This window comes from Hippopotamus amphibius, chromosome 6 (assembly GCF_030028045.1).
Source record: "Hippopotamus amphibius kiboko isolate mHipAmp2 chromosome 6, mHipAmp2.hap2, whole genome shotgun sequence".
NCBI lineage: Eukaryota > Metazoa > Chordata > Mammalia > Artiodactyla > Hippopotamidae > Hippopotamus > Hippopotamus amphibius.
In genome coordinates, this window is record NC_080191.1 from 139,132,338 (window position 1) to 139,158,083 (window position 25,746).

The following is a 25,746-nucleotide window of genomic DNA, read 5'->3' on the forward strand; positions in this document are numbered from 1 at the left end:
TCAGCTTGTGAAAAGTATTGGCCCACATAAATAGAAATAAACAGCCAAATTTGCCTGCTTGTCTGCAGGCCTGCATGTGTTTTAAAATCATACCTGAAAGTGTTATGGGCCTGGTGTGATTGCATTTGCAAATAAAATGCAGTAAGCTCTAGTGCTCAGAGTACAATTGGGGGGTTAATTTTCCCTTTTTGTTGTAATGTCAGTAACTTCAAACCTCTTTGGTTGACTGTTCTTCCTTGTAAACCTTCCCCTGTAGGGGAAATCAGTATTTCAGAGCCACCAAAGAAAATGAGCTTGTCTAAAAATAGTTGCCTGTTGACAAGACTTTAGCATTTTTTTTTTTTTTCTGGTAATATGAAAGCTTTACAGAAATGGAATGAGGTCAAATATGACAGATGTGGTCAAATCCACTTCTAATCTGTAAATCCCTGCTGTTGTGCTAATTTTTTAAATGGATATTTTGAAGTTTTACTGAACTTATGACATTCTCAGCATTTCCCCATATCTCTAAGCATTTGGGGGTACTCGGTTGCATTCTGTACTTTGTCAATCAGTGCCCTGTTCACTGGTGCCCACCAGCTCCTACTTACTAGAGTCTCAAATGATGTTCTCTTTTGCCCTGCTTTTATTTGTCAGGAATTGTTTTCTACCAGCCCCAGATAAATCAAATCGGTTTACTATAATACTCTCTATAGCTGTGGTTCTCAGTGGGGACGATTTCAAACCTACCCCCACCTCCTCCCTCCAACATTTGGCAATGTCTAGAGGTGTATTTTGGTTGTCCCAAGTAAGGAAGGGGAGTGGGAGTGAGGGCTAGTGGTATCTAGTGTGTAGAAGCCAAGGATGCTGCTAAACATGCAGAAATACACAGGACAGCCCCTTGCAGTAAAGAATTATCTGGCCCAAAATGTTGATAGTGCTGAGGTAGAGAATCTACTTAGAGCAATAGTTCTCAATTCTTCTAGCATATTAGAATCACCTTGGGGGGCTTATGTCCAGATTCACCCAGACTGATTAAATCAGAGTATCTGAGCAGTAGGACCCAGACCTCAGTGTTTTTTAAATCTTCCCAGGTGATCCAAGTACACAGCCAAGGTTGAGAGCCATTACTTTAGAGCAAGCATTTTTAGAGGGCAAAACTAGCTTAGGCATCATCCCAGATGCTTGCCTTATTAAAGTACCTGAAAGGGCATCATTGAAATGTGATTTGATGTATTGGGCAGTATCCCATTATAGTATGATAGTGAGGTTCAAATGAATTTTTAACGATGTTTTATATTCTTTAAAGCCAGTGCTTAAAACTTGAGGAACTGCTCTTCTCATTGGAAGTTTGTTTCCCTTGGCCCTTTCTATCCTTCTAGTAGTGTAGACAGCAAGTATTTACCGGTAGCTTTAATGGATAAAGTTCTCTCAGATAACATTTGGGGCGTGTTTGGGACGCTTTTGATTTGTTGCCCTTGAAGGTTTCTCGTGTGTCTTTTTTAGTTGATGAACAAGTTTCATCATTTGTATTTACCTGAATGGATGTGCTGTGCAGAGTATAGGATATAAAGTATCCTCTCTAAGAATATTTTATATGAATTTTTGCCCTTGCATTCCATTCTTCACTGTTTTCTCTCACCGAACACTGAATCTTAAAATGCATGGCCAGTCTCTCTAAACTTTAAACGGGTAAATATGCTCCAAGTATTATTAACGTAGAGCTTTCTATTTTATTTCAGATGCCTGTGCTGATGATGCAGGTTCTCAGGAAACCCCCAAACCATAGATACATTTCAGAGCTTTCGACAGGGTAGACTGAACAATTCTCAGTGATGTGTTTTAGAGTACAAACCATTCCGTTTATAAAAACCAGCACACACCTGCCTAGTAAACAATAAAACTGTCCTCTTTCACATTTGTCTCAAAGCCTTAGTGGAGATCAGGCTGTGGAACTCTGGAAAACAACAGAGTGTGGTGTTACTCGTGGAGAACCTTCTGATATCTGCGTCATTAACCTGCTCTGCTGCCTGTGCTCCACGCGTCTATCAGTAGATGCTGGGGAGTAATCAGAAGGAATGGCAGAGAGGAAGGAGAGGGCAGTGACTGCAGAGCCCAGAGGCTGCTCCCGTTCTGGAGGTCAGTCAGGTGCCTCAAGTAGGACCGGGATGGGCCCAGGATTTCTGGGGGCTGAGGTTTACCCTGTTTGCAGAACTGTCTTTAGGAAAAAAGAGTAAACGGTAGGGACAAAATGAAGATCTGTTTAGCATGAGAAAAGAAATCACAACAAATTATAAATTTAAAGAGAACCCAAATATCAGAGAACCTAGCAAAATAACAAAATGTAAAATGGGGCCAGTAAACAATGGTACCTGCAGTATAGGATTGCTGTTAAGATTAAATGACATAATGCATGTAAAGCAGTGTGCAGGGCTTACATGCATGGGATTTTAGAAAATTTATTATTTTTTATTTTTGGCTAAGGGAGGGAAGAGTGGATCTTTTTTTTTAAATGGCTTCCTAATATATGGGATGGGTGTACACCTGAGCACAAAGGAGAGGCTGTGATACTGTCACGCCAGGGATGCTGTCTTAGTTACTACCTATCATGTACCAGAATTTAAGACAAGTTTCTCAACATCATGAAGCGTGGAGTAAGAGCGAGCCTTTACTATGAAACGAAAGAAATTATAAGGCCAAGATGAGCAGGAGGAGTAGGTTCCCCACACACCAACACTCCACAGAGCAGTGTGTCCATGGCCAGGGCTCTCTACTGAACACATCATGGTGTCTATACTATGTAGAGAAACCACATCTTCATACCCCACATTGCTCTCCTTTTTCTATAAGCAAGTGTGAGAGCATTCTTCTCAGCGATGGGACACATTAACTTCTCAAGAACTATAGATTTAGGTGCTAGCTTTTTACAGTTGTTAGCTGGGAATGCCTGCTTCCCAGTCCCTGAAGACCTTGGGCCACAGGAAGTTGTAGCCCCTCGGTGTGGAGGAGGAAACTCCGGATACCATGGGAAGCTGAGTTTGCGTCAACCCTCCCTGCTGGGAGACTCCTTAGTCCTTAAGTAGCTTATCATTCCAGGCAATTACAGTCAGCCCTCGGTGTCACTTTTGGACAGTGCTGCTTCTCCAATCACAGATATCATCTGTTCTCAGCTTACCTCCTAATCTAGATCTCAGCCCCAATGGGAACAGGGATTTGGGTAAGAAATTTAAAGGAATTTAAAGTCCCTGTTGTGGGAGACTCTGGGCACTAGTGCTGCTATAGGAACGAGGGGGCAAGGTGCAGTAGAGGACCAACTTCACACCACTGCTTAGGAATGCCCTGACACCCATTAGGCTCCTTGAACGTTGGCAGCTTTGGTTGCAATGGGAGATGGCACCTTTGTCATGGACAGCTTCATGATGGGCATACCCTTATATCTGTTGGATTATAAGGAAGAAATCTGTTTAAATTATCTCAAGAAAAAAATGAGGTTTATTAGAACAGAATCTTTTGGAATTTAAGGAAGAGCTGAATAGTCATGTAATGAGGGCAGCTCTGGAAACTCTCATCCAGTTGTATGGCTCTTCATTCTGGGGCATTGTCATTCATGTGATTGGCTGTTTCAGTTACTACTGCTGTGTAACAAACCACCCCAAATGCTCTGGCAAAAAAAAAGAACACGCATCTTCTTACGCTCATGGATTCTAGGGGTCAAGGTATAAGGGGAATGGCCTGTTTTTGTCCCCTGATGTGTGGGCCTCCCCTGTTGTGTGGGAGACTCAGATGGCTGGGGACCTGGGGCTAGAGAAACCACTTCCAGCATAGCTGCTTCATGCATACTTCTGGCACCTTGTTTAGAACTGTTGAAAGGTTGGGCTACCCTTGGGACTGTTGGTCTGAGTGCCTACACATGGGCTCATTAATATAGGGGCCAAAAGATAGTTAGACGTTTTATTAGGCAATGCAGTGTTTTGAGAGAGAGTGTCCTAGGAGGGAAGGTCCAAGAAATAATCATTTCAAAACATCCGGGTAGAAGCTGCATGCCTTTTTTTACCTGGCCTGGGAGTTACTTCTGCCAAATTCTCTCGGTGGAAGCAGTCAAAGGCCTGCCCAAGGTCCAAGTGGAGGGAACAGAGACTCCACCTCTTTGTGGAAGGAGTATCAAAGCATTTGTGGCTATTTTTAAAACTTGTTACACTGGACCATCAGGTTTACTTTGTTTCTTGATTTAAAACCTTGACCTAGGGAACCTGATTGGCTCAGCTCATTATAAAGCTCAGTTCCTCTGGTCTTGTCAGCTGTGGCAAAGGTTTCCATATTCAGTAGAACTTCTCTTCCCTGGCTCTGGAACAGGCAAGTTCTCTAAAAGGAGTTCGTGATTGAGGAAGAAATAATGAGATCTCTGGTGTAGATACTGCCAAGAATGGCAACCGTATTATTGCCTTCCGTAAGCACTTTGGTGAATAGAGGGAACCTGGGCGAGAGAGAAGAAATAGGGGAAAATGCCATAGGGTGACTGAAGCCCATGGAAGACACAGGTTCTGTTAAGAGCATGGCATTTGAGTTATTTATGTTTATATGACATCCCCAAGAAAGTGAGGTCTGGAAGCATTCAGATTCAGCGGTAAGTGAATAATATGAGAAAATCAACCTTGTTCTTGAGAACAAATTCGACCTTGAGCAAAATCAAAAACAATAGAACCACTTCACAGCTGTTATAGATTTCCGACTTTTAAAAGCAGATGTTAAATATCAGATTTTCTTGGCTTTTAGTCTGTCAGTTCCAGTCAATAATTAGCAACACTGAACGAAACATCTTTCCTCTGAGATTCTCAAGCTGCTTAAACTGATTGGTTTAGCTTAGCTGAGCACCCTGGGGTAGCAAGCAAAGGGAAACATGGTTCTAATTTTGGTGTGTATGTTATAAGAGCAGGCACTAAAAAAGAAAAGAATGTTCTCTAATCTTCCTTTCTGCTTGGGAGAACAAACTTGGAAGGTTAAGTAACTTTCTCAGGATCTCAAAACAGCTTAGAAGAGCGAGTCTTGGTAGTCTTTAAGTACCAAAACTTTCCTGGGAGCCAACATTTGTGTGCTACTAACCTGGTTCATATAGAATTTATAGTGGTCGTGCAGTTAGCCAAAGATGTCTGTATGATTCTCTGTGCTTGAGAAGAGGCTAGGGAATGTCTGTGATTTTTGTAAACTAGTTCTATGGATCCCATGAGCAGCAGATTTTAAGAGTAATCAGACCTTTACTAGAAAAAGATATTTGCTGTGGAAAGGGAGAAGGCATGATTCTTTTGTAGAAAAGATCAAACCAGAGCTGGCTTATATAAAACCCAATGTATTGATTAAAGTGATTTTGTTATTCAAGGGGAAGAAAGGAGAAAATAGACAAACAAAATGAACAATTCCTTAGGAAAATCTGACATCTAAAGAGTATAAGGACTTCAGTGGCTCATGTTGAAGTCAGCTTTTCCTAACAGTGTTTCTTAATCTGTTTACTTACCTGTCCTTTTTTCCTTTTTTCTTTTCTCTTTTAATTTTTATAGTGCCAAGTCCTGTAAAACCAACGTGATGATTGCACTGTAATAAGTTCCTCTGCAGTGGCGAGTCTTAGAAACAGTTTGAGTATTTCTGTCCACTCTGTTAATACTCTAAAACAGTATACTCTAAATTCTCACTCTTACAAACCAACGCTTTCTTTTTATAACAAATACTTTTTAGCACTGTATTTACTATCCTGAAGTGAAATTCATAGATAATATAATCTACTTATATGCATAATGTTTTAAAAATTCAGTGAAATGCCCTGGTAGTACAAAGGAAAAGTAATATCTAGTAAAATCGCATATATTTGAATATATAAATATTCAGGCCCCAATGCATTAGAAGTCATAACGGAGTTGTCAGATGGCTGCACTTAATGCTGGCTGTACCTCCATAAGCACAGCTGCTACAGATGCAGGCTGAACAGTTGAATTATTTTGACAACTCAAACACAACGAGTGGTGCTATTGTTGGTAAAGTGATTTTTCCAAAATGGGACTAACTCTTCATAAAATTTTAAACAAAACAAAGTGCAAGTTCCTCTTAATTTACATAGTAGTTGCATTCCTGGAAAATTCAGTGTAAAATAAAGCCATTCCAAAAATATATATTTTTTATACATAAAACAGAAGGTCCAGGCTCATGTGATTATAAACAGGTTTTTCACCTCTGTTTTTGGAAAGCTGTGTGGGATGTGGGAAAGTCTTTGTTTTGCAGGACTGTATGTTGTGTTGCAGAAGCTCTAGTGTCACTGACACTTGCATGTGTGTGTGTGTGTGTGTGTGTGTGTAACCCATAGTCATTGTGACAACCAAAAATGCTCCCCTAAATATTCAGAATGCCCCCATTCAGAGCCAGTGCTCTAGATAATTGGAACAAAGGTGAAGAATTAAGTTTAGGTGAGAGAAGTGAGTCTTTCTGAGCACACTTTGAATGTTTTTGATTTATTTTCTTTGGTTTTGAGATGTTGCGAGCCACTGTTTCATTTTCAAATATTGGAACCTTCAGACCATAAGATCTGAGGAAAAAGAAAGATGGAGTGATGGTTTAGATACAGCACATTAAATTTATAGCTTTCACAAAACCATTTGAGTTTTATTGGAATCTCTAGGATTTGGTTGGGAAAGAGGATGCCCAATTGCAGATACTGGTTCAAGCCTAATCACCATTTTAAGGAACCCTGAAAATGGGGTCGGTTATATCGGGCAATTGTGTAACTATTTTATGAAATTAAGTATATGTGTACATATAATTCTTTCTAGGAATAATCTAGATCTACTGTGTGTCTATTAGAATCTCCTGAAGGTCACACTCTCTTATTTTCTGTGGAGTTCTTGGAACCTGGGCCTTAACTGTAGTCCCAAGGGCTATGGCCTATGGGAAGAAGCCTAAAACCACTTATGTACAAATGAGAACCCAAAGTGCTTCACTAAAAAGTGACCTGCCTAATTTCTACAAATATACACCATTCATCTCATTATGTTGCACTGTATGCATTTATACATGTGTGTATGTACATGCATTTATAGTAAATTTATGAAGAGAGCGCCATCTCTAGGTTCCCCAGGTAATATAATAACCGATAATGACAACTAACAATTATTGACCACTTCTATGTGCTAGACACTGTTCCAAGCACTTCACATGTTCAATTCTCTCAACAGCCCTGTAAGTATTATTATTTTTCATATAGAATTTTTATGTAGGGAAACTGAGGCCAAAAGGGGTTAAGTAACTTGCCTAAGGTTCTGTAACTAGTAAATAGCAAAGCCAGAATTTGAACCCAGGCTGTCTGTGTTTCTAGAACCTGAGCTCTTAACCATTATACTACACATGTTTAAGAAATAACCAGACTGAGGATATGGGTTGGCAATTCATAATACACAAAGAGGCACCCCCCCTTTTTTAAAGATATCTTCTAAAAAAGTATTTATTTTCTTTTCTTTCTTTTTTTGGCTGCATTGGGTCTTACTTGTGGCACGTGGGATCTTTGTTGAGGCACATGGGCTTCTCTCTAGTTGTGGTGCGTGGGTTTTCTCTTCTGTAGTTGTGGCACACAGATTCCAGAGCGCATGGGCTCTGTAGTTTGCAGCATGTGGGCTCTCTCGTTGAGGCCCACGAGCTCAGTAGTTGTGGTGCAGGCTTAGATGCCCTGTGGCATGTAGGATCTTAGTTCCCCAACCAGGGATCGAAGCCATGTCCCCTGCATTGGAAGGCAGATTCTTTACCACTGGACCACCAGGAAAGTCCCAAGACACCTCTTAAATACATCCTGCTCCCAAGTCTGATCAAGCGAAATGTTTGGCGGTGATAATGGTTGAGAAAACTGATAGTGCTATTACAGCTTTATTCCTTAAGTGTCTACAGGGAACTGCCAGTGTTAATTTCAGTGTAATAAGAAGCACGTGAACAGCACTGTCTAAAACTGGGAAAATGGCGAGTGTCACCTTCACTCAATTCATCAAAACTGGGGCCCAGGACTCTCCATTCCAACGGAAAGATATTCAATTCTGACTCATTTAAGCAAAGAAAAAAAAATGAAATGTGAGATTTATTGGTTTCATAAGCGAAAAAGTCTGGAGGATACACTTGATTTATAAATGGTTTGATCCAAGTCTCAAATGATATCAAAGCTCTTTCTCTCCTTCCCTGAGCTCTGCTTCTCTTTGCATGTTAACCTTATTCTTATCCATTGCAAATAGTTTCCTTCTTGGAGCCACAAAAAATATTCACAGCTTATCATTCCAAAGTTAGAAAGAGACTCTCTTTTCTGGTATTCACAGGGAAGATTTTTTTTTTTTTTTTAATTTGTTGCTGTGCACGGGCTTTCTTTAGTTGCGGTGAGTGGGGGCTACTCTTTGTTGTGGTGCGCGGGCTCTTCATTGCTGTGGCTTCTCTTGTTGTGGAGCATGGGCTCTAGGCACGAGGGCTTCAGTAGTTGTGGCTCCAGGGCTCTGGAGCACAGGCTCAACAGCTGGTGTGCACAGGCTTAGTTGCTCCTTGGCATGTGGGATCTTCCTGGACCAGGGCTCGAACCCATGTCCTCCGCATTGGCAGGTGAACTGTTCACCACTGTGCCACCAGAGAAGTCCCTATTTTTAGTTTTGTGAGGAACCTCCATACTGTTTTCTATAGTGGCTGTACCAACTTACATTCCCACCAGCAGTGTAGGAGGGTTCCCTTTTCTTCACACCCTCTCCAGCATTTGTTATTTGTAGACATTTTAATGATGGCCATTCTGACTGGTGTGAAGTGGTACCTCACTGTAGTTTTGATTTGCATTTCTCTAATAATTAGCGATGTTGAGCATCTTTTCGTGTGCCTCTTGGCCATCTGTATGTCTTCTTTGGAGAAATGTCTATTTAGGTCTTCTGCCCATTTTTGGATAGGGTTGTCTGCTTTTTTGTCATTGAGTTGTGTGACCTATTTGTGTATTTTGGAAATTAAACCCTGTTGGTCCCATCATTTGCAGATTTTTTTCTCCCATTCTGTAGGTTGCCTTTTCATTTTGTTTATGGTTTCCTTTGCTGTGCAAAACCTTTTAAGTTTGATTAGGTCCTATTTACTTTTGTTTTTATTTCTATTGCCTTGGGAGACTGATGTAAGAAAACAATGGTGCAGTTTATATAAGAGAATGTTTTGCCTATGTTCTCTTCTAGGAGTTTTAGGGCGTCCTGTCTTATGTTTAAGTCTTTAAGCCATTTTGAGTTTATTTTTGTGTATGGTGAGAGGGTGTGTTCTAACTTAACTGATTTATATGCAGCTGTCAAGCTTTCACATTACCACTTGCTGAAGAGACTGTCTTTTTCCCATTGTGTATTCTTGCCTCTGTTATCAAAGAGTAATTGACCTAGGTGTGTGGGTTTATTTCTGGACCCTCTATTCTGTTCCATTGATCCATATGTCTGTTTTTGTGCCAATACCACACTGTTTTGATTACTGTAGCTTTGTAGTATTGTCTGTAGTCTGGAAGATATGCCTCCTGCTTTCTTCTTTTTCCTCAGGATTGCTTTGGCAATTCTGGGTCTTTCATGGTTCCGTATAAACTTTAGGATTATTTGTTCTAGTTCTGTGAAAAATATCATGGCTTATTCGATACGGATCAAATTAAGTCTGTAGATTGCTTTGGGTAGTATGGCCATTTTAACAATATTAATTCTTCCAATTCAAGAGCATGGGATGTCATTCCATTTCTTTGTATCAGCTTCAATTTCCTTTATCAGTGTCTTATAGTTCTCAATATATAAGCCTTTCACCTCCTTGGCCAGTATTATTCCTTAGTATTTTTCTTTTTTGATACAATTTTAAAAAGGGTGTTTTTCCTTAACTTTCCCTTTCTGATATTTCATTGTTAGTGTAAAAAAATGCAACTGATTTCTATATGTTAATCTTGTATCCTGCTACCTTGCTGAATTCATTTATCAGGTCTAGTAGTTTTTGTGTGGAGTCTTTAGGGTTTTCTATATATGGTATCATGTCATCTGCATACAATGACAATTGTACCTCTTCCCTTCCAATTTGGATACATTTTTGTGTCTTTTTCTTGTCTGATTGCTGTGGCTAGAAATTCCAATACTAAGCTGAATAGAAGTGGTGAGAGTGGGCATCCTTGTCTTAGTCCAGATTTTAGCAAGAAGGCTTTTAGCTTTTCACCATTGAGTATTATGTTGGCTGTGGGTTTGTCATAAAACGCTTCTATTTTGTTGAGATATGTTCTCTCTATACCCACTTTGATGAGAGTTTTTATCATGAATGAATGTTGAATTTTGTCAAATGCTTTTTCTGCATCTTTGAAATATGTGATTTTTTTCTTTTCTTTTGTTGATGTGGTGTATTACATTGATTGATTTGCGTATGTTGAACCATCCTTGTGAACTTGGGATGAATCCCACTTGGTCATGGTGTATGATCTTTTTTATGTGTTGTTGGATTCCGTTTGTTCATATTTTGTTGAGAATTTTTGCATCTATATTCATTAAAGATTTTGGCCTGCAATTTTCTTTTTCAGTGGTATCTCTGTCTAGTTTTGGTATATAGTTTTGGTGGCTTCATAGAATGTCTTTGCGAGTGTTCCTTCATCTTCTACCTTTTGGAAAAGTTTGAGAAATATGTGTAAAAGTTCTCCTTTGTACGTTTGGAAGAATTTGCCTGTGAATCCATCTGGTCCTGAACTTTTGTTTGTAGGGAGGTTTTTTTTAATTACAGGTAACATTTTACTTCTAGAGATCGATCGATCTATTCAAATTATCTATTTCTTCTTGATTCAATTTTTGTGGGCTGTATGTTTCTAGGAACTTGTCCATTTCTTCTGTGTTGTCAAATTTGCAGGCATATAATTTTTCATAGTATTCCCTTATGGTTTTTTGTATTACTGTGCTATCAGTTGCTATTTCTCCTTTTTCATTTCTTATTTTGTTTATTTGGGCTCTCTCTCTCTTTTCTTTTTGGTGAGCTTGGCCAGAGTTTGTCAATTTTGTTTACGCTTTCAAAGAACCAACTCTTGCCAGCTCTTGGTTTTATTGATTTTTTTCTAATCTCTACTTATTTCCTCTCTGATCTTTATTATTTCCTTCCTTCTGCTGACTATGGTTTTGTTTGTTCATCTTTTTCTAATTCTTATAGGTGGTAGGTTAGGTTGCTTGAGATTTTTCTTGTTTTTTGAAGATCTCTATGGTTATGAATTTCCCTCTAAGAACTACTTTTGCTGCATCCCATAGATTTGGTATGGTTGTGTTTTCTTTGTCATTTGTCTCAAAGTTTTGTGTTTTTTTGGTTTTTTTATTCTTTTTTGCTGCATTGGGTCTTCATTGCTATGCATGGGCTTTCTCTAGTTGCAGAGAGTGGGGGCTACTCTTCGTTGTGGTGCACGGGCTTCTCATTGTGGTGGCTTTGCTTGTTGTGGAGCATGGGCTCTAGGCTCAAGGGCTTCAGTAGTTGTGGCACACAGACTCAGTAGTTGTGGCGCATGGCCTTTGTTGCTCCATGGCATGTGGGATCTTCCCAGACCAGGGATAGAACCCATGTCCCCTACATTGGCAGGTGGATTCTTAACCACTGTACCACAAGGGTTTTTTAATTTTCTTTTTGATTTCCTCGTTGACCTGTTGATTTTCCAGTAACATGTTGTTTAGTCTCCATGTAATCATTTCTCACTTTTTTTCCTGTGGTTGATTTCTAGTTTCATGCCATGAATCATGATCTTTTAGGGGAACTTGAGTGAAACCTCCTTTTAGAGATTTTTTTCTGAGCTAGAGATTGCTTGCTGCCCACCCTTCTATCTTAGAACCTCTGATTTTTATTTGGGCACAATGCTGTCTAGAATAAAAACTGTATTCCCCAGCCTTCCTTGCAGCAACATGGGGCCTCCTGGGACTTTGTATGACTGCTTGGGATTCAGAGTCTAGAACAGGTTTGCCTGATTGCCAGGCCTGGGCCATGTGCTGGTTGCCAGCTATCAAGGGAGGCTGAGAAAGGGAGTATCTGGGCTGCATGCAATAACATCAAGTCAAATAATCTATGTGCCCAACAGTAGGGAAGAATTGTAGTAAGCTAAAGTTTCAAAATAACCTATAATAATCTAAAAATCCCAGCCACTGGGGATTAGTCAGAACAACTTCAGTGCTTCAAAATAAGGGATTAGATGGAAAAATGAAATGTCCAAAAGTCAGAAAGACCTAAATGTACTTCAACCTTATACATAAAAATTGAAAATATAAGGGCAAGAAAACATAATTGCCTTAAAATGAATTAGAAAAATATTTAAAATAGAAAACATACTACAAATCCCCTATAAGCTCAGATTTGGAGGGCAGGGGAGGGGTGTTGTGGTTTTTTTTTTTTAATGTTTTATTTTATTTATTATAAAAGCAATGGGAGTTTATTCTAGTGAAATCAGAAAACAGACAACCAAAAGTAGATTTAAAAATCCATTGTTGTATTTAGAGACAAATACTGCTTCTACTATCATACATATTTTTTGCCAGAATCCTTTTGGTATACATACATAATCATATATTATTCTTTTCTATAAAGTTGGAATCATTCTGTAATGCTGTTTTATAATTTACTATCATTTATTTAAGCCACCCACTAATTTTGGATACTTTGGTTATTCCAACAAATCCATTATGGGCCTTTGATTTGTTATGACTCATCATTCATTTACTGTTAGACATTTAGGTGGTTCTTACTTTTCACTGTTGACAACAGTAGGAATAGTTGGTCAAACATGAATTAGAAATTATATGAGAGATCAGAAATAAATAAGCCAATAGTTTAAAATTTAAGTTTATTTAGAAGGTTCTCCTAATCAGCCTGCAGTTAATTGACTTGTCAGGATTAACTGAGTGTTTCTGGCCCCCATGTAAAACATGCTGGCTGACACCCATGGGAAGCTGAACCCTCACTGAAGACAGCTGCTCTCTAGAACTTACTTTGCCGGAATGCCAGCTGTCCCGGGGCTAGGAGTTTTGTTTGTCTTATTTAACTTAAATCCTAAATGGTTTAGAACATGCTTGGTATTTATTGAATGACTGACTGAATCAACAAATAAGAAGAAATATGTAAAAAATCGGGATGTATTCTGCTTGCAGATCGTTTTGTGTGCTTGTCTTTAAATGGATGACGTTTTACTCTGCTTAAAGAATCTAAAACTGGATAGCCAAGATCAGTGGTTCTCAAACTTTAGCATGCATCAGAATCATCTGCAGAGCTAGGCCCCACCTTGGGGGTTGATTCAGTAAGTCTGGGGTGGGCCCTGAAAATTGGGATTTCTGTCAAGTTCCCAGGTGATGCTGACTCTGTTGGTCCAGGGAACACATTTTGAAAAGAACTGACCCAGTTAATACCTGACGGATGTTTTATGTGGAAAGACACTCTGGAATTTGGGTATCAGGCAACTACCAGTCTCAAATGTGCTGGCTAAGGGAGTTTCTATTGTCCTTAGAGACCCAGGAAAACTGAGTAACAATGGCTGAAGCCTTCACCTTAGATACCATCTTCAGCTAAAGACAAAAGAGGATGTTGGGGTATTGGTTTGGGACCTCAGAGGGGAGGAAGGCAATTCACATGGAGATAGAAAAGCAAATGCTTGGTAAACAAATGTTTGTTGGCCCTGCAGAGACAAGGGGACACAAAATGGTCTTGATTCCTAGGTTTGGCTGTTTTCCCCGCCACACCTGGCTCATACTCTTTGTAGATATCTCGTGATAGCTCTATTCCAGAAACAGACCCTCTATCTAAATTCTTTTAGGCCGTTAGGGAGAAGGTCAGAGTGTTTTCCTGAGTCTTTTGGGTCTTGATTGTTTTCAGCTCAAAATAATTTGCATGTCAAAGAGAGATTTGGGGGTGGCAAATTTTATTCCCTGACACTGGCAAGGGAGGCTGCAAAAATGAGTATCTGGGCTTCTGTGGCAGGAAGTGGACTCTGCCTCCCACCAGTTATTAAAGTGATAAATATCCACTGGAGGTGACTTTTGAGTTTTTGACCTTGAGTGAAAGGGAGAATGGTAATGCTATTGGCAGAAATTAGGATGCTGTCAGGGGAAACCAGATTGGGAAACTATTTGTATTCTTTTACACATGTCAGCTATGGCTATTTAAGTATGGCATAGGAAATCTGGGTAGTTCCAAGCAGTCACATTATCAGATGCCAAATGGTCTGGTTTAATGACTAACTTGTCATCTTGAGGACAACCTTAGATCAGGCTAGAACAAGACTGAGTAACTCCAGATCTTGGTAGCTGGTTTTATTCTGGCTCTAAAATTCTCTTAATGGGATTAAAGGGGGAAATAAGTCAGTTGGACAAGCAGGAAGCAAAGAAGCAAATACATTTTGCAGTTTTGCTTTTCTAGTATTATAAATTAATTCTTCTTTTCTAGGTTAAACAACCTATTACTAACAATCTCAAAAAAATTATTCATATCCTAAAGAACCTGCTAGGACTTAGAATGGCTCAGGACCACAGGAAGCAAGATCCTAGTCTCATACACAAGGAAATAGGTTTGATGAAAAAATTCAGAAAAGAATATCGCAGAACCTATTTGGAAAATATAATAGAAGGCTATAATATAATAGAAAATAGAAGGGAAGTAATATGTAACTAAAAGCTCCTCTTGTACAAATTACTTTGAATATATAAGTAGCTTTTGCATTCAAGACAAATAACATTACTGAAAAAAAATCTCTGTTTGAAGACATGTCCACAATTCAGTTTCCACGTTAAAAACAACATAATGAAAGTGCCTCACATTGTACTGAAATTACCACAAATGCCATACTTATGCACAACAGGATTGATTTTCACTTGGGACTCACTACTCTAGTTGTTTACAGCCAGCATCTGCTGTAATTGTTTAGCATCTGTGCCTTGCTGGTTGTTAATGTTTTTATTATCACCCCTGCTAGAGTATGTATTTATTTGCCAAATAGCAAAAAGTATGTACAAATTAATATAACAGGAACAAAACACATAAAATATTATTTAATCTGATGTGGCTCTTATCATTGTTATTCTTGTACTACACTCTCCCTTCCCTCCCTTTTTTTTTTCTTTAACAGCAAATCATAAAGATAACTTTGTCATCACCTTCATTAGAGTCACAGAATTCAGAAGGACTTTTTTGAGGGAGATTTTTGACAGGCATCTTTGAAGAGATGTCTGGGGAGACTTGGAGCACCTGGATGACATTTTAGGAAATTGAGCAAGAATGAATAAATTCATTGGCAGTATTAGCAAGACTATTAAAATTTTTTTCTTTACTGTACATTTTTATGAAGCAAGAATAAATATTGACCATTAAGTTATATCACTGTAACACAGAGATCATTTGTAAAGCACTGTGGGGTAAAAGTTGATATGATCCCACTAAGCCCAGAACTGACGGGGTTGACCTGCAAGTTATTTCATAATTGTACTTATTAATAGTGAATTACAAAGGTACATGGTTTTTAAAACAGAACTTGCCCTCTAAGAGAATGGATTTTAGTTTCTATGACTATTGAAATTTTAAAAAGCTGCTTGTGAAAGGAGCCATGTTTTCTCAGTAAACACCATTCAGAATATGACGTGGTCGCTACTTCTTGGCAAAACAAACACAATTGTGGTGCAATGTGGGGTAAAATTGCAAATATACTAATCATAGCTTAGATTTTTTAGCACATTCTATGTGCCTGCATTCTTTTATACATTCTAGATGTAGTAACTCACTTAATCTTCACAACCACCCTATGAGGAAGGACTAATTAATATGTTCATTTTTATAGATGAAGAGACTGCGACACAGAAAGGTAGAGTAACTTGCTCAAGACCACACATCAATAAGTGGCTAAGCTGGCCTTCTAATGCTAGTAGTCTGGTTCCAGAGCCTATAGTCTAATAAAGCTCTATGTCATAGTGTGTGGCACTTAGTAGGCCATATTTCACTGCCCTAATCTGTGACCCACAATATTAATTTTGAATCCAGATTACTGTAGCAACAGGATAGATGGGAATAAGAATCTCTCAAACCCTAGCAACTGTTTCCTAGGGTATTGCTTCGTATGTACTTCGCATGTTCTGTGTTTTCTTTCCAGCCTTCTCACCTTGCCACTGTGCTTTCTCTATAGGCAGCAAAATTTGCTACCCCGAAATATGTCTCATTGGCATAAAGATTAATTAAGTTTGGTTATTTTTAAAAAACAGAAGACTCCAAAGTATTTTCTTATTACCTGTCCCATAACTGCCTAAAAGAATTTAGATAGAGAGGCTGTTCCTGGAATAGAGCCATCACCAGACATATCTGCCAAGAACATGGATCAGGTGTAGTGGAGGAGACTCATCGGAGTCCATTTTGTGTCCCATTGTCTCTGCAGGCCCAGCAAACACTTGTTTACCAAACATTTGCTTTTCCATCTCCATGTGAATTGCCGTCCTGTCCTTTGAAGTCCCAAACCACTACCCCAGCAATTCTTGTTTTTAGCTTGAAGATGGTATTTAAAGTGAGGGTTTCAGCCATTTTTACTCAGTTTTCCTGGGTCTCTTCCATGATCCATGTTGTTAAACTTTTGTTTGATTTTTTTTCCTATTAATCTATCACGTCAATTTAATTTTTAGACCAGCCACAAGACCTTAGAAGGTAGAAGAAAATTTCTTCTTCCCTCACATCTGTTACACTCTTAGGCGATTGCTACTATGCCAGGCATAATTATTTATTGGATGTAGCCACGTTAATCCTCCAACTTGAACTCAAGAACGACATAGCTTCCATCAATTGAAATCAGCTAGTGACTGTCAAAGTTCTGTTCACGTGCCCAGTTAATGATGCCAATATGTTGATCTGAAGTTGCTATAATTTGAATGATTTTGCTTGTTTAGGACTTCACCAAAAACAAAGCAAAGGTTCTTACATTTGGCTCACTAAAAGTCTCCTTCCCAGAATCAAGAGAGGATGTGCAGACAGATTCTAATTGTAACCCTTAAAGTGGTAGTTTTATGGATTTAGAATCTTTTGTGTATTTGTACTCTAAGTAGTATTTAGGTGTTTTTCCTTCCCAAGATTGAGGTATTCCAGGGCAGAATCTATTGTGTTCACCTTGGCAGCCACGTAATACAGCACATAGTAGACATTTAGTAAATGTTTGTTATATGAACAGATGATTGAATAAACAGATCATTGCTCTTTGATACAGCAAGTTAATAATGAAAGAATACACGTGCTTTAAGTAATTAGAGGTCAGAAATTGGATAAGAGGTCAGAGCTACACATACAGACACTCAAGATTTCCAATAAAGAGTTTGAAGTTGAAGCTAATTCAAAATATGTCTTAAAGAAAAAATCAGTGAAGGATGGGGAAGCAGAGAGTGAACCTTGAAGAAAATGCGAAGTATAGGAGAAGGTAGTCTAGCAGAGGAGCTAGTGGAGTAGCATTCAGAGAGGTTAGAAGCAGTTCAAGAACATGCCTCTGTCAGAAGCTAAGAAAGAAGTGAGTTTCACAAGGTGACCAGTACAGTCTCCCAAGGCAATAGAAATAAGAACAAAAATAAACAAATGGGACCTAATCAAATTTACAAGCTTTTGTGCAGCAAAGGAAACCATAAACAACATGAAAAGACAACCTACAATATGGGAGAAAATAGCTGTAAATGATGTAACCAACAAGGGCTTAATTTCCAAAATATACAAACAACACATACTACTCAACAACAAAAAAGCAAAGAACCCTATCCAAAAATGGGCAGAAGACCTAAATAAACATTTCTTCAAAGACAGTGTACGGATGGCCAAGAGGCACATGAAAAGATGCTCAACATCACGAATTATTAGAGAAATTCAAATCAAAACTACGGTGAGTTACCACCTCACACCAGTCAGAATGGCCATCATTAAAAAGTCTACAAATAACAGATGGTGGAGATGGTGTAAAGAAAAGGGAACCCTCCTACACTGTTGGCGGGAATGTAAGTTGGTGCAGCCACTGTGGAAAACAGTATGGAGGTTCCTCAGAAATAGAATTACCATATGATCCAGCAGTCCCACTCCTGGGCATATATCTGGACAAAACTATAATTCAAAAATATACATGCTCCCCTACATTCATAGCAGCACTATTCACAATAGCCAAGACATGGAAACAACCTACATGCCCATCAGCAGATAAATGGATAAAGAAGATGGGATACATATATACAATGGAATATTACTCAGCCATAAAAATGAACAAAATATGCCATTTGCAGCAATATGGATGTAACTAGAGATTATCACACTAAGTGAAGTCAGAAAGGGAAAGACAAATACCATATGATATCACTTATATGTGGAATCTAAACTATGACACAAATGAACCTAACTATGAAACAGAATCACAGATACGGAAAACAGATTTCTGGTTGCCAAGAGGGAGAGAGTTGGGGGAGGGATAGAGTAGGAGGTTGGGGTTAGCAGATGTAAGCTTTTATATATAGAATTGATAAACAAGAAGGTCCTGTGGTATACCATAGAGAACTATATTCAATATCCTATGATAAACCATAATAGGAAAGAATATTTTAAAAAAATGTATATATGCATATAACTGAATCACTTTACTGTACAGCCGGTGTTAATACATTGTAAATCAACTGTACTTCAATTAAAAATATTTTAAAAAATCACACACAAAAAATGTGAGCAGTAAAAACCATAAACACATGACCAGTAGTAAGTAGGGTCAGATATAGAAGGCAAATCAAGAAAAATGAGGGCAAGAAGGCCAGTGAATTTGGCAACAACAACAAAATGTTATTAGAGGCCTTTAAAAGTACATTTCTAGTGGAATAGTTTTTCACATTTCTGATTTATTTATATTGATTGCATTGATTTCTAACAAAAACTGTTTCCCAATAGGTAGCCTTTTGCCATTTTTGTAAGACTCACTAGAGATATTTACCAACTAGAAGTAATCATTTAGATTGATTCCAGGTTCACTGCAATCATTTTAGGAATTTCTCCCTAGTAGCACTGTGTAGAGTACATTCTTAAATAAATCACTGAATTTTTTTTCCCTTTCTGTCAACACTTTACAGAGCTCAGAGATACATCTGACTAAAACCTCTTTAATCCATCAATGACCATGTTAAAGGCTATGCTGGGTGCTTTCTTTCAGGGACTAAGAATACCAGATCATTTCTCACTTATGTGAGGAATCAAAAAACAACAAAAAAAACAAGCTCATAGATACAGGAAACAGATTGGTGGTTGTAGAGGTAGGGTTATGTACAGCATTGGCAACCATGTTAATAGTACTGTATTGCGTACTTGAAAGTTGCTAAGAGAGAAAATCTTAAAAGTTTTCACAAGAAAAAAAATCTGTGTGGTGACAAATGTTAAGTAGACATTGTTGAGATCATTTTGCAATATATACAAATATTGAATCACGTTGTACACCTGAAACTAATATAATACTGTATGTCAACTATACCTCAATTGAAAAAAAAATACCACATCATTGAAGAATTAATTTTACTTCCTAAAATCCAGGTGTATTATAAACTCTTCCTAGGAATTTAATTTCAAGAACATGGCTTCAGTCTACTTCAAACTATTAAGATCTAAGACTGTCTGTAAATAATTGTAACTTCTGATTGTCTAATAACAATAATTGTTCTTCCTTTCACTTGTTACTCTTCTAAGAGTCACAGGCCAATTGTTGTTTGGCCAATTCTCTGAGCACCCTATAGATTATATTGCAAAAACAACCTAGGAACTAAAACCCTGTAGTTTTAAAGCAAACAAAACCAGCTTTTATCAATGATAGGAAGATATATAAAACTATACCATAAATGTATGTAGCAGGCCCAGCCATAAAAAAAAAAAGTATATCTTAAATATAATTTAAAATGCCTCCAGGCCTTCTTTTTCCCTCCTATCAAAACGTCACTAGCTATTAATGCCCTCAAGCTCTCTTTCTTCTCTCTCCTATTTAGTATTGGAAAGGATCTTTTATCAACCATTCATAACTTAATGTGAATTTAATATGAACCCTCCTAAGGTATTTACATTTTAAGCATTTTTCTAATTTATCTATTTATTCACCCAATAAATATTTATTGAGCCTTCTGCATAATACTAGTTTTTGTGAGAAATATAAGGTGAATTAGGTATGAAAGCTACTACTTTTTAAAGTAGAATTAAACATATGCAACTAACTATGAGCTAAGATTTTTAAAAGTGAGGAGTACAGGTTTTCTAGAGTTTAGGGAAAGGAGAAGTCCATCTCAAGCTCAGTGTGGGGAAGTGTTATGGAAAGAGTGGTAGCTGAGAGGGTAGCACGGCATAATGATTAAAAATAGGATCTTCAACCAGCCTTGCTTGGGTTTAAATCCTAAATGTCACTTACTGAATGACTTTGGGCAAGTTAGTCAGTAAGCTGTCTGTGACTCAGTTTCCTTATCTGTGAAATGAAAATAGTAGTATTTACCTTATGGATCTCTTCTGAGTATTAAATGTTAGGACATGTAAAGTACTTAGAACATAATATAACTCCTCCACAAAGGATTAACTATTATTCTTTAGACTGGGCCTTGAAAGATAGGATAGATAGGATTTAGACAAGCAAAAATGAAACAGGATGAAATAAACTTCAGAGGGTGCAAAGATTATAAAGTATAAAAACTTAAATCTTAGAAGAAACCTGAATAAGTTTTGCTTATAATCTCAGGGTAGGAAAGGCCTTCCTAGGTATGACTCCAGATCCAGAAGCTGTAAATGAAAGGGCTGATGAATTTACCATTTAAAAAAAAAAAAAAACTACGTTAAAAATACCATAAATAACACTAAAATTTTGCAGAATTTAGTAAAGATCAAAAAAGATGAACTTAATTAACTACCTGCTTATGTGATTATTTTTAAAGAGTAAACTTTGAGCATAAAAACAATAAAACTCTTAGAAGAAAACAGGGGAAAAGCTTCATGACGTGTTTTGTAAACAATTGTGTTTTGGTAATAATTTGGGTATGACACCAAAAGCACAGGCAGCAAACACAAAAATAGACAAATGGGACTGCATCAAACTTTAAAACTTCTGTGCATCAAAGGAAGCGATCAACCAAATGGCAACCTGTTACAACCCATGGAAAGGCAACGTATAGAATGGGAGAAAACAATTGCAGATCATACATCTACTAAAGGATTAATACCCACAATATATAAAAAAGACTTTTCCAACTCAACAACAGCAGCAAAACCTGATTTTAAAATATACAAAAGACCTTAATAGACATTTCTCCAAAGAAGATATATAAATGGTCAACAAGCATGTGAAAAGATGCAAGATTACTAATCGTTAGAGAATTACAAATCAAAACCACAGTGAGATATTACCTCATACACATTAGGGTGGCCACTATCAAAAAATAAAACAAAGAAAACAGGAAATAACAAGTGTTGGTGAGGATATGGAAAAATTGGGACCCTGTGCACCACTGGTGGGAATATAGCCACTATGGAAAACAGTATGGAGGTTCCACAAAAAACTAAAAATAGAATCACCATGTGATCCAGCAATCCCTCTTCTGATAATATATCCAAAAGAATTCAAAGCAGGATCTTGAAGAGGTATTGGCACAACCATGTTCATTGTAGCATTATTCACAATAGCCAGGAGGTAGAAACAGCTCAGATGTTCATCGACAGATGAATGGATAAAGAAAATGTGGTATATACCTACAATGGAATATTATTCAACCTTTAAAAAGAAGGAAATCCTATCACATGCTACAACATGGATAAACCTTGAGGACATTATGCCAAGTGAAATAAGCCAAATAGTGGATGATTACACTTGTGAAATACCTAGAGTAGTTAAATCTGTGGAAACACAAAGTAGAATGGTGCTTACAAAGGGCTAGGGATGGGGGAAATGGGGACTTGTTCGATTGGTATAGAGCTTCCATTTTACAACATGAAAAAGTGCTAGAGATCAGTTACACAACAATGTGAATATAGTTAATACAACTGAAAAGTATACCTAAAAATGGTTAAGGATGGGGGGGGTGATTAAGATGGTGAGGTAGGAGAACATGGAGCTCACCTCCCCCATAAAGATACCAAAAAATACATCTCTATGTGGAACAATTCTCACAGAAAACCAACTGGAAACTGGCAGAAGATCTCTTATACAGCTAAACCTGCAAGAAAGATCCTCATGAAATTAGGTGGGAGTGGGGAGAAAACGCATCCTGGGAGAGACCTGTGAAGGAGGGAGGGTCTGCACAGGCATTCCCTCACTCTGGGAAGCCCCTCGCATGCTTGGACGTCCACTGGGACAGAAAGAGGGGCTGGAGGAGCCTGGATTCTGATGCCAAGGAGTGCACACGTGCTGACTTGCTAGCAACCAGTGCTGAAAGAGACCAGCTGACACCTGCCACCTCACCACACTTCCCAGCTCAAAATGTGTGCCAAGCGGAGCTGCTAGTATGTGCAGTGGCTAGGTGCTGAAACTTGGGCAGACAGGCCCTGAGAGAGGATTCAGCCTAGCTACCCAGAGGAACCCAGAGGTCCTGGAGTGTGATCCAACCCAAACCTTGGAGCCCATTGTCAGCTCACGCATGGCAGCGTACAGGTTTGGGGGTGGGTCTGGCAATGGCAGACTTCGTTGGTGCATACACCAGGTGGCAGGTGGCATCACAGAACTGCATGTCTCCAGCAGACAACCTCTGGGGAGGAGTACCCAGCAGTTCCTTTCCTGGTGGGAGCTGTCCACTTTCACCTACCTCACACCACAGCTTGAAGCCAGATCTAGGGGGACAGGTCCTAGAAGAGCCCTCCCACAGAAGCAAGCCAGGTCCCAGGTGGCAACACAATCACCTCAATTGCTGCAGGCACAACACTTTAGCGCCCAGCAGCAGCCTAACACTAGGTGTGGGATGAACACAATGTAGAAAGGTACATGAACTTGGGCTGCTTCTGGGCAGAATTGCAGACACCTGCATGGGTAGCACATAGGTTTGCTGTGACCACAGGGGCCTCACATGCGTCAGCACTCACTCATTTGGGACAAAGCACACACTTAAGGGTGGTAGAGGCCTGTAAAATCTGACCCTCATGGTTTCTACTCCAACAGCTGTGGAGTGGACCCCACCTCCTTTTTGCTCTGGCTGCCACAAAGCAAACAGGAGGCCCTGCCCAAAATCCAGCTCGGATTCTGGATACCACAACACCAATCACACCCATTATGAAGGGGCTAATGGCTAGCACACTCTGAGGAAAGATATGGCTGGCATCCATACCAAAAATAGCCCCTGCACCAAAAATATTGGACTCAGACAGTCTATACAGGGATGGTGCCACATAAAAACACACTTTGAGACCATAGTAGATAACTTTCTCTTTCTCTATGAATCTAGGAGAAACAGTTAAGTTAAAAAAAAAATAAAGGAACCACTCCCAATTTAAAAATCAAGAAAAATTCCCTGAAAGGACAAATAATGAAACAGACCTCACCAGTCTACGACACCCCAAGTTCAAAAAGGAGGTAATAAAGAGTCTAAAGGAACTAAAGAAAGACTACCATTAGAAAGGCATATCACAATAAAAAGGAAGAAGAAACTGTAAAGAGGAATGAATCAAAACTAAACAATGAAATTGCTGAGATAAAAACCTATCAATAAGCAATGAATAGCAGACAAAATAATGAAAAAGAACAAAAAAGTGATCTGGAAAAGAATAATGGAAATCACCAGATCAGAACAGTAGAGAGAAAGACAAATGAAAAAAAAAGAAAAGAAAGAAAGGAATGTACAGGATCTGTGGAATAAAATAAAACATGTCAACCTCTGCATAATAGGTGTTCCAGAAGGAGAAGAGAGAGGGGGTGGGATTGAAAATGTATTTGAAGAAATTATGGCTGAAAACTTCCCAGACCTAAAGAAGGAAATAGATATCCAGGTACAGGGAGCACAGAGGGTCCCAAACAGGATGACTCAAACATACCCACACCAGGACATATCATAATTAAACTCACAAAATTTGAAGGTAAAGAGGATTCTAAAGGCAGCAAGAGAAAAACAAAGAGTTGGTTACAAGGAAATCCCCATAAGGCTGTCAGCAGAGTTCTCTGCAGAAACTTCACAGGCCAGAAGGGAATAGCATATATTTAAAGTTCTGAAAGAAAAGAAGGTGGAATCTAGGATACTCTACACAGCAACATTATTATTTAGAATAGAAGGAGAAATAAAGAACTTAGACAAAAACAAAGAACTAAAGGGAAACTAAAAGAATACAAAAGTAAACCTACCCTAAAAGAAATATTGAAAGGTCTTCTCTGAATAGAAAAGAAGCAAGAATCCATAGAAAAGGGGAAATCACAATAGGAAAGGCATATGTATGAAAGGATTGAAGGTCACTTAAATAGCCAGTACACAGATTAAAAACAGACCAAAAAGTTGTGAAAGCAGTTATAATTACAAGGAATAGCAAAGGGATAAAAATGAGTATGTAAAACAGGATATCAAAAAACTCACAACATATGGGGGAGGGAAATAAAAAATAGATCTTTTGGATGTGTTTGAACTTATATGACTCAGTCGAAAGTAAGTAGATATAGTTTTGGATCAGTATACTTGAAAACCAGAGATTTCAAAAACATACAGTAGATCTTGGAGTTGTGCTGCCTGCCAGCCAGTCCAGGTCCTCTGGTCCAGCCACCTCCACTGCAGCCATGTCGTTCTTCCTGGAGCTTTACTTCAACATGGACAATGGCTACTTGGAGGGACTGACTGACAGCCTGAAGGCCAGGGTGCTCAGCCAGGCAGACTACCTCAACCTGAAACTGCATCTGCAGAGCACTGACTATGGCAACTTTCTAGCCAATGAGGCATTACTGCTGACAGTGTCTGTCATTGATGACCGGCTCAGGAAGATGTGGTGGAGTTCTGCCACATGGAGAACCATGCCTGTGAGCCACTTGGCAGCTTCCTGGACTTCATTACTTACAGCTACATGATTGACAATGTAATCCTGCTCATTACAGGCACACTGCATCAGTGCTCTATTGCCAGACTTGTGCCCAAGTGCCACCCACTAGGCAGCTTTGAGCAGATGGAGACTGTGAATATTGTGCAGACACCCACCAAACTCTACAATGCCATTCTGGTGGACATGCCCCTGATGGCTTTTTTTCTAGGACTGCATGTCAGAGCAGGACCTCGATAAGATGAACACTGAGATCATCTGAAACACGCACTGTAAGGCCTAGCTGGAGTTCTACAAGTTCTGCACCCTACTGGGCAGGATCACGGCTGGTGCCATGTGCCCCATCCTGGGCACAGGATGAATTTGGAGCAGACTGCTGCACCTTCATCATCATCATCAGCTCCTTCGGCACAGAGCTGTCCAGAAAGGACTGTGCCAAGTTCTTTCCACACTGCGGACAGCTCTACCCTGAGGGCCTGGCCCAGCTGGCTCAGGCTGATAATTAGGAGCAGGTCAAGAATGTGGCAAACTACTACCTGGAGTACAAGCTGTTCTTCAAGGGTGCGGGCAGCAACCCTGGAGACAAGACCCTGGAGGACCCATTCTGTGATCACAAGGTGAAACTAGACACGTTGGCCTTCCTGAACCAGTTCCACTTTGGTGTTTTCTATGCCTGAAGCTCAAGGAGCAGAAGTGTCACAACATTGTATGGAATGCATTGCCCAGCACCACTGGGCCAAGATTGACAACTACATCCCCATCTTCTAGCACCCTGGCCCAAGGCTC

The 25,746-nt window shown here is 39.1% G+C and overlaps 1 protein-coding gene and 1 pseudogene across 1 annotated transcript in view; both read left to right on the forward strand.

The window, feature by feature from the left end:
- The window catches only part of PPM1L (protein phosphatase, Mg2+/Mn2+ dependent 1L), a 295,093-nt gene that overhangs the window by 209,293 nt on the left and 60,054 nt on the right, over window positions 1-25,746 (forward strand). The window lies entirely within an intron of this gene.
- LOC130855750 (V-type proton ATPase subunit d 1-like) lies at window positions 22,045-25,728 on the forward strand (annotated as a pseudogene).